The sequence below is a fragment of the Herpailurus yagouaroundi genome, unplaced genomic scaffold (genome assembly GCF_014898765.1).
Source record: "Herpailurus yagouaroundi ecotype Mexico unplaced genomic scaffold, PumYag 29, whole genome shotgun sequence".
Lineage (NCBI taxonomy): Eukaryota > Metazoa > Chordata > Mammalia > Carnivora > Felidae > Herpailurus > Herpailurus yagouaroundi.
Genome location: NW_024412377.1, coordinates 26,590,592 through 26,604,609, shown reverse-complemented (window position 1 = coordinate 26,604,609; position 14,018 = coordinate 26,590,592). Strand labels below are relative to the sequence as shown.

Below are 14,018 nucleotides of genomic sequence, written 5' to 3'. Positions count from 1 at the left end.
TTCAGGTCATGATCTTACCCTTCATGGGCTCAAGCCCTGCATTGGACTCTGTGCTGACAGCTCAGAGCCTGGAGCCTGCTTCAGATTCTTGTGTCTCCCTCTCTTTCTACCCCTCTTTCACTCATGCTCTGTCTCCTTCAAAAATAAATAAACATTTTTAAAATTTTTAAAAAAGAAGAAGCAAAGGGAGTGAAATGAATATATTTATTTCTCAGTTGCTTTCTTTTAGGGTCTTCATGGCCTGGCTGCATCCCTTGATTGAATGTCATAGCCCTCATTAGGCTGTCCTTCCTAAGCAGCTCTCTGAATCCAGTGGTTAGAGAAATGCTCCCTCCAAATACCCCTTCAGGAGTAAAGGTGGTATTATTAGTACGAAGTAGTGCACTATCTCCTGAGCTTTCCCTATATCATGCTCATATCTTTGGAAATAGTCCTTTCATTAAAGTTTCTTCAAAATTACCCAGTTTGTGAATTCCAGCTGTTCTTGCCAGGAGCCCGGTAATACATGAAGCTTGGAGTTAAGCTGACTTAAGTTAAGCCAGGTTTTATTTTATTTTATTTTTTTGAAATGAACATAACCTCAATATTTTATTGTCTTCATAATGTAACAAATATGACGCTTAGAACTGTATCACTTGGCCCGTTCTCTTCTTATCTCCTTCCAGCTCAAAATGCTTGCGTCTCTTAATAGCCAGCATTCTCTTAGATCTGTAGTTGGGCTCAACACATTCAAGCCTCAGCATAATCTTCTTTGTAGTTTTAGCCTTTTTCTGGAAAGTAGGCTTAGTTTGCCCTCCATAGCCACTCTGCTTCCTGTCATAACGCCTCTTTCCCTCGGCATAAAGAAAATCTTTGCCTTTCTTGTACTGTGTCACTTTGGTGCTTGCCACACTTCTTGCAGAAAGTCCGGTGGGTTTTAGCAACATTCACCATGGCTGCGAGAAGGCTATCTGCACGGAAGGAAAGAGCAAGTTAAGCTAGGTTTTAAACAGTAGTTACCACAGTGCCCTCTTGGGGTAGGAGGGTGAGTTCAATGCCTGGTGTCTGACACCCAGGGCTTAGAGACACTGGTCTAGAGACACAGCTCAGGCATTGATTCTTTACTTTTTAACTCATAGTTTTCTGCTTAATTTTGTCAGAGAAGAACCAATTGAGTTCTTCTAGAAACTAAAGTTCAAGTTTGATGCAAACAAGAAATCATAGGCTCCTTGCCTCCTAGGAATTTGAATTTGAATAGCTTTTTGGAAGTTCTGGACCTCCTCTCCAAAGGGCACGCTTTCCTCTAAAGTGAGTTGTAAATTTGTAAATGTGTGTAATTTGTCTTTGGTGTTTCTCCCTTCTCATTTCTTTGTGGGGTACCTCTGCCATTCCCTGAAGGTACTCAGGAACCTCACATTCTTCTACGCACTTTTCTCCATGAAAACCAGCTTCCAGGAAAGGTTCTGAATTCATTTTCACTAAATAAATGACTGTTTGACTTTGATATGTTATCTCACTCAGATAGCACAATCTTTTGTCTAAAGCAGGGTTTTTCTCAACCTCGGCACTATTGACATTTTGAGCCAAAATAAATCTTTGTTGGGGAGGGGACTGTTCTATGCATTGTAGGATGCTTAGCTGTATCCCTGGCAGCAACACACAAGATGCCAGTAACATCCTTCTCCTGGTTATGACAACCAAAAGTGTCTCCAGACATTTCCAAATGTCTTGTGGGGGCAAAATCACACCCAACTGAGAACACTGGTCTGAAAGGATGAACTTCCACCTGTGCATGTCTTTGGACATGATCAAATCTAAAGGAAAATTGTGTATTGAGGTAATAATCTGGAAATGCTTTTGAAAATGTAGACTTTGAGTGCTAATTGGTAAAGGACCACCTGTTCTAAGCTATTCTGGTTTTCTAACTGAATGACACCACCAGCTCATTTTTATTTCAAACAAATCTGCACACACACATACACACACACACACACACACACAATCTGCACATATCCATGTTTTCCCTTAATGTTTATTACCTAGTGATGCAATTATGATGACTTGCGATTATGAATGAAAACATATTTTCTGTTTTGTATAGGAATATGTGGGTGATTAACATATATGTCTCTGAAATATCCTCTGTATTAAGGTTCTCCAGAGAAACAGAACTAATAGGATGTGTGTGTGTGTGTGTGTGTGTGTGTGTGTGTGTGTGTGTGTGGAGAGAGAGAGAGAGAGAGAGAGAGAGAGAGAGAGATTGATTTGTTATCAGAATATCAGGAATTGGCTTACGTAATTATGGAGGTTAAGTCCCAACATCTGCAGTCAGCAAGCTGGAAATCTAGGAAAGTAGTGGTGTAAGTTCTAGTCTGAAAGCCAGAAGGAGATCTTCTGACCCAAGAGGAGCTGATATTTCAGTTGGAGTCTGAAGGCAGGAAAAGACCGATGTTCTAGCTCAGATAAATCAGGCAAGAGGAGTTCCCTCTAACTCAACCTTTTTGTTCTGTTTAGGCCTTCAATTGATTAGATGAGGCCCACACACATTAGGGAGAGTAATCTGCTTTACTCAGTCTACTCATTGAAATGTTTTTCTTACTTAGAAACGTGCTCACAGACACAACCCCGAAATGTTCTACTGATGTCTGGGCACCACATGGCCTAGCAAGTTGGCACACAAAATTAACTATTACACCTTCCCATTGAATTTTTGGATAATCCTAATTCATCTTCTCAAGAACTGCCTTAGCAGGGTTGATACTGGGATTTCAATCTGAGCCACTGAGCTAGTTTGAGGACCTATATAGTTGGCTCAGTTCTTCTCAGCTTGCAGGGTCAATTAAAGTGGAGCCCTCTGGTGGTATAACCCTTCTGGAACCAAATAGACCATGGTGGAACATTTATGCTTTCCCCTAGCCATAGTGACTATGGCTTTTTCTGAAAGAGCCAGATAGTATATATTGTAGGATTGCAGGCCAATACAGTATTTATTGCAACTACTCAACTCTGTCACTGTAGTGCAGAAGCAGCTATAGACACTATGTAAACAAATGGAATAGCAGTGTTCCAATATTTTATTTACAAAAAAAACAGGTGGCTTGTCTGTGGACTATAGTTTACTGACTCCTGGCCTAGAGCATTGTTCTCATCTGTATGGGTTACTGGCACTTCTGTATTTCAATGTACAAAAAAAAAAGGAAAAAAGATAACGAAATTTCTCAAGCTAAATTTTGTAACGTCCAGACCCAGAAGTGGCATATAATCACTTCTATTCATGTCCCATTGGTCCAATCTTAGCTACATAGCTTCTAGGGAGGCTGGGGAATTCAGTCTCTACCTGGATAGTCACGTACCTGGCTTAATTTCTGTTAGGAAGAACAGATTTTAGTGGGAAACTAGCAGCCACAGCCACACGAGATGAACCACTTAGGAGGCAATTCTGCAAATTACATAATAAGTCTCTCCCTATTGCAAGTTTTATTTAATTAGGAAAATTATTTTTTCTTCATTTGAAATAATTCTCATAAAATATTTTCTGAGGATGTTATATATAACTAAATAGTTATACACAATTTAGACTTTATACACATTAAGAAATATTCACTAAGTGCTTGCTTTGTTCTTTTTTTACAAAAAAAAAAAAAATAGGGGCATCTGGGTAGCTCGGTTGAGTGTCTGACTTTGGCTCAGGTAGTGATCTCATGGTCCATGAGTTCAAGTCCTAAATCAGGCTCTGTGCTGACAGCTTGGAGCCTGGAGCCTGCTTCAGAATCTGTGTCTCCCTCTCTCTGACCCCCCCGCCCCCCATCAAAAATAAACATTAAAAAAAAAGAATCATCTTTTAAAAAATGTTTTAAAGTTTATTTTTGAGAGAGAGGGTGTGCGTGTGTGCAAAAGTGGGGGAGGGGCAGAGAGAGAGAGAGGGAAACACAGAATCCCAAGCAGGCTTCAGGCTCTGAGCTGTCAACACAGAGCCCAATGCAGGGCTTGAACCCACGAACCATGAGATCATGACCTGAGCTGAAGTAGGACACTTAACCAACTGAGCCACCCAGGGGCCCTGCTTTGTTCTAAGCTATTCTGTGATTTGTACCTTTGGGAAGTTCACAATATGCTTAAAGAAATAAAATATCTCAACATAGAGGCTATCAATAAATATTCAATTATGGAATCAGGTAATGCATTCTACAGGCATTTGGAGAAAGAGGAAGAGATAATTCATATTTCATATCTAGGATATGGCTTTCTATTCACATCAAGTGATACTGTTGCCTTGTTTTACATGGAAACAGTTGGGAACTAAATTTTAAAGACTTGTCCTCAATTGCTTTTTGAGCCACATATTTTAGTGTTATCAGCACTTATTTTCAAGGGACAGAAGCCCATTTAAGATAGTTTAAGCAGAAAGAAAATGCATGGCCAGATTCAGGGTATTTGAAAATGCCAGGCCACTGTCTCTATCTCTGTTTTCCTTCATCTGCTCTCTCTTTTTAGGGGAGCTTTTTCCATGTGGCAGGAAGAATGGCCACTGACTATTCCAAGTCTGTGTCATCTTTAAACATGTATAGCTCAAGATTCCAGACAAAGAGGAGGTATCTTTCCCAGTGGCTTCAGCAGAAAAGTCCCCAAACCAGTCACTTTGGCTAGGGAGAAGACAAAGTGATACTGGCCAGCCCTAGATCATGAAATTCTGGGGCTGAGAAAGACTCGGTCAGCCCCATCTGAGTGATGTGGGATAGAGACAGGTAGTTTTCCAACCGAGAGTTGGGAAAAAATAGTTCAGTAAATTTGTCTTGTTTTTGGCCACATGTAAAATACAGTTACCTTCTTATTTTATAAAATTACACACTCCTCAATGAATTTAAAAATAATGTATTGATGGTATGTTATTAAACCTTGAGTGATAGTTAGGTAGATAGATGAAAGATAATAGATTTGAGCCTGACTGATAGGTTCAGTATAACTCTAGGTGCTGGGGCTGCAAAAATGAGTGAGAACTGGGTCCCTAGCCTCATGAAACTCATGACTAATGAATGGGGTCAGTTAAACATGTAAACAAACATTACAAAACAGTATGATAACCATCAACAGATAATGATCTTGCACAAAGGAATAAAATCTCCTTGGTCTTTTATGGTATTGTTTCTTGCCTTTGTTGGCTTTTGTGGGGAACATAAAATTGTGAAACACAAACACACCAGATTTAGAGTCAGTAGACTTTGGGTAACCTTTAGCTGTGTGTCTTTAAGCAAGGATATGGCCACTTTGGTTCTCAGTTGTCATCAGTGTAAAGTGAGAGGTTTGAACTAGATGATTGTCTAGATTCATCTAGGTTGCAAAATTCTAAATATTTTAATGTATGAGATTGTAGTAATCAGTGATTACTGTAGTAATCAGTAATTCATTGGAATTGTTAGTCCGGGTGTGTATAAACTAAGAAGCCACTAGATGTCGCTCTCTCATCGATTTTGTGCTATTCAGATCTTATTTTAAATGCCAGGATATCTGAGAGCTGAGTGGGACCTTAAAAATCATTTTTGTTCAATCATGTCAGTTAATTAAAAACAAAAACAGACTATTTGGACTAGATAGATAAAATGACTTAGTCAATTTCTTGACTTCTAGTCCAGGGGACTTTCCTCTCTTTAAACTGAACAATGCTTGGAAATGATGTTTTACATCAATTATCAACTTTGATAATGGTTTTTGTTTCTTTTTCTTCCTGAACTATTAATAGAGCAGTTTGGGGGCTAGATTATACAAACTTCTATGACTTAAAATTATACCAATAACACTGGAACAAAAAAGTAACATTACTCAGAGATTACTACTTTGTCTTGTTTGAAAATAATTCACAGGAGAATGTAAGAAATTGGGTAGCTGTGAATGAAAATGGAAATCAAAATTCACAACCACCTGGCTTTTCTGAAGCTTAGACTTTAGGAACCTGAGGTTTTCCTTTCTTAACATGGCCCTGAATAGAAAGTAAGTTGAAAAGGGCTTTCTTTGAAAAGTGAAATCGCTTTAAGGTCTCTGCATCAAACCCATTAACATTAATTTCTATATCATCCTTTGAACCTTATCTAACATGCAATTCTTAATGAACATGATTCATAATGAACCATAATCTAATTCTTGGTTTAGATGAGTCTGCAGGATTTGAAACAGAAACGGAACTATAAGAGGCAGGCCTATTAAAATAAGAAGCCACAGCAGATAGCCTGATTATAAGGGGAAAAAAATGCTAGACTCAAAAAAAAAAAATCAAAACTATATTATACATCTTTGTAAAATGACAAGATCTTTATGATGACAACCTTGTGGCTTCAAGAAAAGGTTAAATTAGGGGCAACTGGGTGGCTCAGTCGGTTAAGCGTCTGACAGGCTCAGGTCATGATCTCACTGCTCATGAGTTTGAGCCCCACATTGGGCTCTGTGCTGACAGCTCAAAGCCTGGAGCCTGCTTCAGATTCTGTCTCCCTCTCTCTGCCCCTCCCCTGCTTGTGTTCTCTCTCTCTCTGTGTCTCAAATGTATATATATGTAAAAATAAAACATTAAACATTTTTTAAAAAGTTAAAAAAATAAAAAAGAAAAGGTTAAATTACATTGCTATCCTTTGTGACATATAAGCTTTTTTTTTTTTTAAGTTGAAGTATAGTTGACACCTGTTATATTAGTTTCAGGTATACAAACAGTGATTGGAAGACTCTATAGGTTATGCTATGCTCACCATAAGTGAAGCTGCCATCTGTCACCATACAATACTATTACAATACCACTGATTGTATTCCCCATGCTGTGCCTTTTATTTCCATGACTTATTCATTCCATAACTGGAAACCTGTGTCCCCCACTCTCCTTCACCCATTTTGCCCATTCCCCCATCCTCCTCCCCTCTGGCAACCATCAGTTTGTTCTCTGTATTATGGGTCTGTTTCTACTTTGTTTTGTCTTTTAAATTCTACATATAAGTGAAACCATATAGGTTTGTCTTTCTCTCCAGACTTATTTCACTTAGCATAACACCCTCCGGGTTCATCCATGTTGTTATAAATGACAAGATCTTATTTTTTATGAATGAGTAATATTCCAGTGTGTGTGTGAGTGTGTGTGTGTATCACATCTTCTTTGTCTATTCAACAATGGACACTTATGTTGCTTCCATATCTTAGCTGTTGTAAATAATGTTGCAATGAACATAGGGTGTATATATTTTTTCAAATTAGTGTTTTAGTGTTTTTTTTTGTGGGGGTGGTAATACCTAGTAGTGAAATTACTAGATCTTAAGATATTTCTATTTTTAATTTTTTGAAGAATGTCCATAGTGTTTTCCACAGTGGCTGCACCAGTTTACATTCCCACCAACAGTACATGAAGGTTCTCTTTTCTCTACACCCAGGCCAACATTGTTATGTCTTGTTTTTTTTTTGATTACTAGCCATTCTAACAGTTTAAGGTGATATCTCATTGTGATTTTGATTTGTATTTCCCTGATGATGAGTGATGTTGAGTGTCTTTTCATGTGTCTGTTGACCATCTAAATGTCTTCTTTGGAAAAATGTCTATTTAAGTCCTCTGCCCATTTTTATTTTTTTTTAATTTTTTTTTCAACGTTTATTTATTTTTGGGACAGAGAGAGACAGAGCATGAACGGGGGAGGGGCAGAGAGAGAGGGAGACACAGAATCGGAAACAGGCTCCAGGCTCTGAGCCATCAGCCCAGAGCCTGACGCGGGGCTCGAACTCACAGACCGCGAGATCGTGACCTGGCTGAAGTCGGACGCTTAACCGACTGCGCCACCCAGGCGCCCCAGCTCTGCCCATTTTTAATTGTGTTATTTGGTTTTGTGTGTGTGTGTCTGTGTGTGTGTGTGTGTGTGTGTGTGTGTGTGTGTGTGTGTGTTGAGTTGTATAAGTTCTTTATATGCTTTGGATATTAACCTCTTATTAGATGTATCATTTGCAAATATCTTCTCCATTTCAATAGGTTATCTTTTCCTCTTGTTGACTGTTTCCTTTGCTGTGCAAAAGCCTTTTATTTTGATGTAGTTCCAATAGTTTATTTTTGCTTTTGTTTGTCTTGCCTGAGGAAACATATCTAGAAAAGCGATGCTATGGCCAATGCCAAAGTTATGGCCTACGTTTTCTTCTAGGAGTTTTGTGGTTTCAGGTTTCACATTTAGGTCTCTAATCCATTTTGAATGATTTTTGTGTTTGGTGTCCAAAGGAAGAAGTTTTACTTACATGGGAAAGTCATTTATGTAATGCTTATAAATGTGAAATCACAATAAATCCTTTTCTCAGGATGGGGGTGGAAATGGATCATGCATATAAATAGTGAGTCTGTTAATACTGGCTTCATTTCCTGAGTAAACTGGGAATAATACTACTACATAGGGGGCTGTGGGATGTTTGAAAGAGTGTAGAAAGTGGAAAATGCTATGTAATTGTAAGCTATCAAGATGATGACAATAAGGAGAAGTGAATGCATATACGCTCCCAAGAGAAGCTAAGAAAATTGAGGAGCACAAAATTTAAAAGACAGAAGAAACAGAAAAGAAGGCCATGGGTTAACTTCTCTGTCAGTGGTGAAGTAGCAGGACCGATCTACTTTCCAAAAGATAGAAAGCGATCATAGAGATTCTGCCTGGGATAGGAGAATGGTGACACTCTCCTATCACCATTCTATCGTATCCTATCCTGGGATAGGAGAATGGTGACACGCTCTTGTATCCTCATTTTTTTTCCTGTTCAATTCCATCATGAAGGAACACCACATCAGGACCTGCATCTAGGCCATTTTGTTCTATTTTGTATCTGTCTTAGGTTGGACAAGTGGGGTGTTCTGCTGTTTTCCCTACTTTATGTGGTCAGGCTTCAATATTTTCCTTCCTCTTTTTAATCCTCTTGATGAACTTATACTTAAAAAATGAAAGTTGCTCGTTGTAGGAAGATTCCAGCTGGTTTCAATGAGGAAGCAAGACAAGTTGGCCATCACTTATGTCCAGATCTCTCATGCATGTGCTGATTGAGTTTTTATATTTCCTCAAGTCACCCTGTATTGTGCAAAGGTGTTATGATGTCAGAATCCAATAAATAACCAGAAAATGTGCTCTATTTCAATGTGGCAATTTCATATTCTCTTGTCTAATACTGGAAAAAAAATGCATTTCTTGCATATTTTGATTACATTATAGTGCTGCCAGTCATATTATTGTGTTAAGGTGGTATCAGCATTCCCATTATAAACTTTGTCAGGCTTTTGTCCCTTGGCTGTAAAATTCTGCCTGAAGTCTGACAATTGCTCTCAATCCCAGAACCATTTAGGAAAGAAGAGAACAAGTTATCTTAAACTGAGTAAAAAGTTAAAGAATGTCTATAACACCAAAACCCTCCAATTGTTCAAATCTAGATGCTATTTTTCATCAACTCCAAACCATAAAGCACAATTTCTTTAACATTTTTTTAACGTTTATTTATTTTTGAGACAGAGAGAGACAGAGCTTGAATGGGGGAGGGTCAGAGAGAGAGGGAGACACAGAATCCGGAACAGGCTCTGAGCTGTCAGCACAGAGCCCGAGGCGGGGCTCGAACTCACGGACCGCAAGATCATGACCTGAGCCAAAGTAGGACGCTTAACCGACTGAGCCACCCAGGCACCCCAGGAACAATTTTTGAATTCAGTACATCTCTCCTCTGTATGACTTTGAGTATACTTTAGAAGTTCATTTTTAGATCAGAGAAGGACATTTTATCTCTACAAATAAACCAAGTCAACATCTGTGTGAGAAAATAATTCTATTTTTAAAAACATCCTTGTTTTTTTTTTTGTTTTTTTGGGGGGCGCCTGGGTGGCTCAGACGGTAGGCCTCCAACTTTGGCTCAGTTCATTATCTTGTGGTTCATGAGTTTGAGCCCCGCATCAGGCTCTGTGCTGATGGCTCGGAGCCTGGAGCCTACTTTGGATTCTGTGTCTCCCTCTCTCTCTGTTCCTCCCCCACTCACACTCTGTCTCTCTCTCAAAAATAAATAAACATTGAAAAAACTTTTCTTAAAAAGCCTTGTTTTTAACAAAGTTTTGTAAAGTTTACACAGTGGAAGGGCAGACAACATAAGGGCCCCGGGAGGAACCATTTGTGTGTGTTCTCATGCTTTCTTCAACCTTTGAGATGAACCCACAGAAATCCTGTTTCAGTTGCCTTTTCTTTCAAGTTACTTGTGGATTTTTCCCTTTTTAAAGTTTTAGTTCAAATTCTACTTTTTACTTTAATAGCAAGGGACTTCTGGGGGTAGAAGTGAACAGAACAGAGATGCACATCAAATTCACTTTATAAAAACGTCTCATTACAGCTTATCAGTAAGTGAGCCAGGATGTTGTGGAAGTAAAATGCTTTTTCAGTTGAACTGTCTTTCTGGAAAACTTTAATTTTTAGCTGCCAATTTGTCTGTACTTCTCAGTTTTTAATCCACTGGCTCAATGATAACTTGGGTGACCCTGAGGCTTTTGTTGAACTTACTTTCAGAGATTAGGGATCTAGTTGGGCACACTCCCCTGCTGGGTATATCTTCTGCTCTTACTGACTTCAAAGCAGACTGAGCACAGAGAGAGATAATAAGCATAGTGGAGACATCTGAGCCAAATTTGTGTCCAGAATATCGTGCCCAGGGTTCTTGGGATGAACTAGGCTATGTATGACTTTTAATCACCTTCAAAGCTGTGAATAATAATAGTTGGTTTCAGTAAGTTAAACTTAAATTGAAAGCCAATCCGTTGATAAAATAGCAGATGTATTATGTGACCCTACACTAAATATGCTTCCTGAAAAAATGACTTCATTCAATAGTCTACAAGCAGGGTAAGGAATATGGGATGGGAAAGGGGATGAGAAGCCATCACCACCTTGCTGGGTGAGTTTCACTAAGTTGCTACACTTCTCTGAAAGTCAGTTTCTTTCTACATAAAAAAAAAAAAAAAAACAAAAAACAAGCTATCATAATAATAGTTGTTTTTTATAGTTTTGCAGGGATTGGTTTTTTTTTTCTGGAAAGGGCCTGATAGCAACTATTATCAGCTTTACAAACCACATGGTCTCTGTCTCAAAAGCAGCCATTGGCACTATGTAAATGAATAGGTATAGCTGTGCTCTGATCCAACTTTATTTACAAAAATTGGTGGCCTGCAGGCCATAGTTTGCTGACTCCTGGTTTAATGCATGCTTGTATACTTCTGTGCCAGGAAGGTATTAACTACTTTACTTATAGTAGTACACCTAATGAGGTAGATACTATTATTGTCATCAGTTTTTGGATGAAGAAGCCAAAGCTCAGAGAGGTTAATTCACTTCCCCAAGGACACAGTGCTAGTAAATAGCAGAGCTAAATTTTGGCATCAAGTCCACATGCCTCGTCCTCACTCTTTTCTTTAGAGAGACTTGCCTCCTTACCTGAGAGATCTTCCACAAGGGAACTGCTGAGCCCCAGCAGTGTAGATTAGGGAATATGATCCAAATCTTAATAACTCCAACTGATGAGTGCCGCAAAATAGCATCAGATTAATTTGCCTCAGAACATATTTTCCAGATGATTCTTGGAATTTTGCTCAGTAATGTGGGTCAAAATAATTTTTTTTCTGATATGCAACTATTCTTGTTTCACCCACATTTTAGCTTCAAGGGGAAGGATTCTCCTTCTCTATGCATGTATTTAATAATTTTTCCACTTGTTTTTCTCCCTTGAAAGCAAGAGAAGAACTATTAAGATGTACTATCTACTTAGTTCTGCATTTCTCTTTTTAAGTGGGAAAAACTCAAAGCATATTTTCTTTTATCCTGTAAGAGAAAAAAAAAATGGAAACAATGAGAAAGCCTTGGCAAGTACCATCGAGATGAATTGTAACTCAACATGAATGTCGTTCCCATCCTCTTCTGTGATTTCACAACCATTGAAAGACTTGCATTTTTAACTGTATGGCATTTGTAATGTGGAAAAGTATATGCATTTTTACAATAAGGTTGTTGGATTGTTACTCAGGCAGAACAGCTCATTTGGCAAGGCTTAGAGGTATATTGAGAATCCAACTTGGTTTATCTCCATCAGGCAGGGGAGAGCTCCCCCAACATCTCATGTTTTCCAACTGGCTCTGCCTGGCTCCCAGGGCAGGCGGGGACTGAATAAGAAAACAGTAGAGTATTGACTGGAGAGTTCCCACATTTTCAGTGTGATAGAAGGAATCAGTTGTCAAATGTTTCTATAGATTGGCTGTGATCTGTGATGCCCTTCACAACTCTCCTTTTAGATTTCCCAGGAGATCTTATCAGAGGGCCTCTGAAAGGGAACATAGGCTTAAAGAAAGGTCTGTAATGTATCAAAGATTCCCAATGAACCTGACCTAAGCAGGGTGAACTTCTTCTTTTCAAAGGTTACCTCTTAACCAATCAGGGCTGGAAGGGCACAAACAGACCCTAAGGTCTGGACTTCTAAGACAAAGTACACATACATACCCATGCATGTATGTGTCCTTGCTGGGATGCCTGGGGCATCCTTTATGATGGAGCCATTCTGGCTGCCGAGGCCTCATGAGCTTGCCCTGGTGTTTGGATTGATTAGAATTATGAATGTTTTGTGGACAGTAAGCCTCTTTGGAAATTCTTTGAAGGTCTTCTTGATGAATTCTGTTGAAGGTCTGATTCAACCAAACCAGTATTTATAGTTTATTTTCTGGGAGTAGAGATGTAAGGTGCATAGTTGCCACTCACATCATCATCAGGCACTAATTAGGGACCCATTTGGGGACAACACTGTATACCAGTGCCATCACCTCTCTTTCCAGAGTCTCTCTGCCAGAAATTTCCACATTTTGAGGTCCTGATGATGAACCCTCATTTTTATGTCTCACTGAAGCCTGGCTTTTCCAGGCTTGCTACATATCTCTGTATCTTACTCATTTCTTGTTGCTTGTGTTGGCATAAAGTGCATTGTTTTTAGAAAAATTAATCTTCCATTTTTTTAATTGTAATTAGATCTGAAGGGGGAAAAACTAGATAAAATTTCTCATTGCTTTTTTTGTCCAACAAAGGAATACCAACTGAATCAGATACTAGGCTGAATTATGGTTCTCTAGGAGAAGCAATTAGTGTGTATAACGTTAAGGTGCATTGTTTCATTAGAGATAACATTAAACTTTTGAAGACTAATGTTTCAAGGAGAACTTCTTACAAATGAAGTAGAAAGTACATATTAATAATAACAGGATATAGAACACATGTAAACCACTTCATCTCTTTATAGAGATACCAGGACAAAGATGTAATATTTGAATTCTTAAATTGTCTGGAGTGTTCAATTAATTATCTATGTATTGATGTAGAATTGATCTTCTAGGAAGTTATAGGGCTGATTTTTATTATTATTCATAGAGAGGGATAATTACACACTTTTTTTTTCATTTCTGGTAAAACTTATTTTGCTGAAACAAGTGAAAGATGCATTAAGATTAATACCACTTCCTCCCTAATAAAAATATTTTTTCTGTTTATAATAATAATATATATTCACCCTATAACATTTGGAAATAGATAGTATCATATGAAATTATATAAAAATATTCATAATCCTATTTCCCATAATAACCACTGTTACCACTTTTGGTGTATTTTCTTCCAGTCCTTATACATGCATATGTACACCAGTATGCATATATCAGTGGGGTGCAGTAAGAATATTAACGGAAATTTAACTGGATTATGTCCTCATCTGCATAGTTCCAGCCTCCAACTACAGCCTTCTAGCTCCACTTTACGCCAATTACTTTTGGGAGTCTCTGGGGGTGTCCCATATGAACTCATCAATAGTTTCTCATGTGCTGTTTTATTTCTCTCATTGTCTTCTGCCCTTGCTTTCTGCTTACTGTGGAATCCTCAAAATCTAGAAGAATGGCTGACACAGAGATCTATTCAATAAACTTTTACGGAGGTGTTCAATACATGAAAGGACTCCTTGAAGGATGTGCTCCAACAGTGTCCCAACTGCTGGCACTCTTT

At 38.5% G+C, this 14,018-nt stretch overlaps 1 pseudogene; it reads right to left on the bottom strand.

Annotated features, from left to right (window-relative positions):
* Window positions 1-483: 483 nt before the first annotated feature.
* Window positions 484-1,122, bottom strand: LOC121040929 (60S ribosomal protein L36a-like; annotated as a pseudogene).
* Window positions 1,123-14,018: the final 12,896 nt, after the last annotated feature.